This window comes from Vigna unguiculata, unplaced genomic scaffold, assembly GCF_037176805.1.
Source record: "Vigna unguiculata cultivar grain cowpea cultivar isolate G323 ecotype 2 unplaced genomic scaffold, ASM3717680v1 ptg000118l, whole genome shotgun sequence".
Taxonomy (NCBI): domain Eukaryota; kingdom Viridiplantae; phylum Streptophyta; class Magnoliopsida; order Fabales; family Fabaceae; genus Vigna; species Vigna unguiculata.
In genome coordinates, this window is record NW_028196760.1 from 307501 (window position 1) to 310000 (window position 2500).

Genomic DNA, 2500 nt, shown 5'->3' on the forward strand with positions numbered 1-2500 from the left:
CGAAGGGGAACTATTTTTTTTATTTTTTTTACTTACCGGGTATGTGTAAAATCGGGAAAAATAGAAAAGCACATGTAGACTTCGAATTTCGACCTCATTTTTTCCAGTCCACCACTAAACAATATCAGGAACCTCCCCACAAAATTTCATTCAGTTTGGCCAAGGTCTTAAATTTGACAAATTTTGGCACCAACCTATCTAGTCGCGGTGCACCGACCAACTTGGCCAAGTGCAAAATGCATCCAATTCAAAACTTTTGTGCACCAACACTTTTACAGTACTCATTTGGGGGCATTTGGAGGCCTTTCCAACCCTCACATCTCAAAAACCACGAATTTCATTTTTTCACAAATCTCCCCACCAAGCCATCTAGCTATGCCGTGGTGCACCGCCAACCTTGGCCATGTGCAAAACCCTCCGAACTCAAAACTTTCGTGCACCAAGAATTTCATGGTATTCATTTGGGGGCATTTGGAGGCCATTCCAACCCTCACATCTCAAAAACCACGAATTTCATTTTTTCACAAAACTCCCCACCAAGCCATTTAGCTATGCCGCGGTGCACCGCCAACCTTGGCCATGTGCAAAACCCTCCGAACTCAAAACTTTCGTGCACCAAGAATTTCATGGTATTCATTTGGGGACATTTGGAGGCCATTCCAACCCTCACATCTCAAAAACCACGAATTTCATTTTTTCACAAAACTCCACACAAGCCATCTAGCTATGCCGCGGTGCACCGACCAACTTGGCCATGTGCAAAACCCTCCGAACTCAAAACTTTCGTGCACCAAGAATTTCATGGTATTCATTTGGGGACATTTGGAGGCCATTCCAACCCTCACATCTCAAAAACCACGAATTTCATTTTTTCACAAAACTCCACACAAGCCATCTAGCTATGCCGCGGTGCACCGACCAACTTGGCCATGTGCAAAACCCTCCGAACTCAAAACTTTCGTGCACCAAGAATTTCATGGTATTCATTTGGGGACATTTGGAGGCCATTCCAACCCTCACACCTCAAAAACCACGAATTTCATTTTTTCACAAAACTCCACACAAGCCATCTAGCTATGCCGCGGTGCACCGACCAACTTGGCCATGTGCAAAACCCTCCGAACTCAAAACTTTCGTGCACCAAGAATTTCATGGTATTCATTTGGGGACATTTGGAGGCCATTCCAACCCTCACACCTCAAAAACCACGAATTTCATTTTTTCACAAAACTCCCACCAAGCCTTCTAGCTATGCCGCGGTGCACCGACCAACTTGGCCATGTGCAAAACCCTCCGAACTCAAAACTTTCGTGCACCAAGAATTTCATGGTATTCATTTGGGGGCATTTGGAGGCCATTCCAACCCTCACACCTCAAAAACCACGAATTTCATTTTTTCACAAAACTCCACACAAGCCATCTAGCTATGCCGCGGTGCACCGACCAACTTGGCCATGTGCAAAACCCTCCGAACTCAAAACTTTCGTGCACCAAGAATTTCATGATATTCATTTGGGGGCATTTGGAGGCCATTCCAACCCTCACATCTCAAAAACCACGAATTTCATTTTTTCACAAAACTCCACACAAGCCATCTAGCTATGCCGCGGTGCACCGACCAACTTGGCCATGTGCAAAACCCTCCGAACTCAAAACTTTCGTGCACCAAGAATTTCATGGTATTCATTTGGGGACATTTGGAGGCCATTCCAACCCTCACATCTCAAAAACCACGAATTTCATTTTTTCACAAAACTCCACACAAGCCATCTAGCTATGCCGCGGTGCACCGACCAACTTGGCCATGTGCAAAACCCTCCGAACTCAAAACTTTCGTGCACCAAGAATTTCATGGTATTCATTTGGGGACATTTGGAGGCCATTCCAACCCTCACACCTCAAAAACCACGAATTTCATTTTTTCACAAAACTCCACACAAGCCATCTAGCTATGCCGCGGTGCACCGACCAACTTGGCCATGTGCAAAACCCTCCGAACTCAAAACTTTCGTGCACCAAGAATTTCATGGTATTCATTTGGGGACATTTGGAGGCCATTCCAACCCTCACACCTCAAAAACCACGAATTTCATTTTTTCACAAAACTCCCACCAAGCCTTCTAGCTATGCCGCGGTGCACCGACCAACTTGGCCATGTGCAAAACCCTCCGAACTCAAAACTTTCGTGCACCAAGAATTTCATGGTATTCATTTGGGGGCATTTGGAGGCCATTCCAACCCTCACACCTCAAAAACCACGAATTTCATTTTTTCACAAAACTCCACACAAGCCATCTAGCTATGCCGCGGTGCACCGACCAACTTGGCCATGTGCAAAACCCTCCGAACTCAAAACTTTCGTGCACCAAGAATTTCATGATATTCATTTGGGGACATTTGGAGGCCATTCCAACCCTCACACCTCAAAAACCACGAATTTCATTTTTTCACAAAACTCCCACCAAGCCTTCTAGCTATGCCGCGGTGCACCGACCAACTT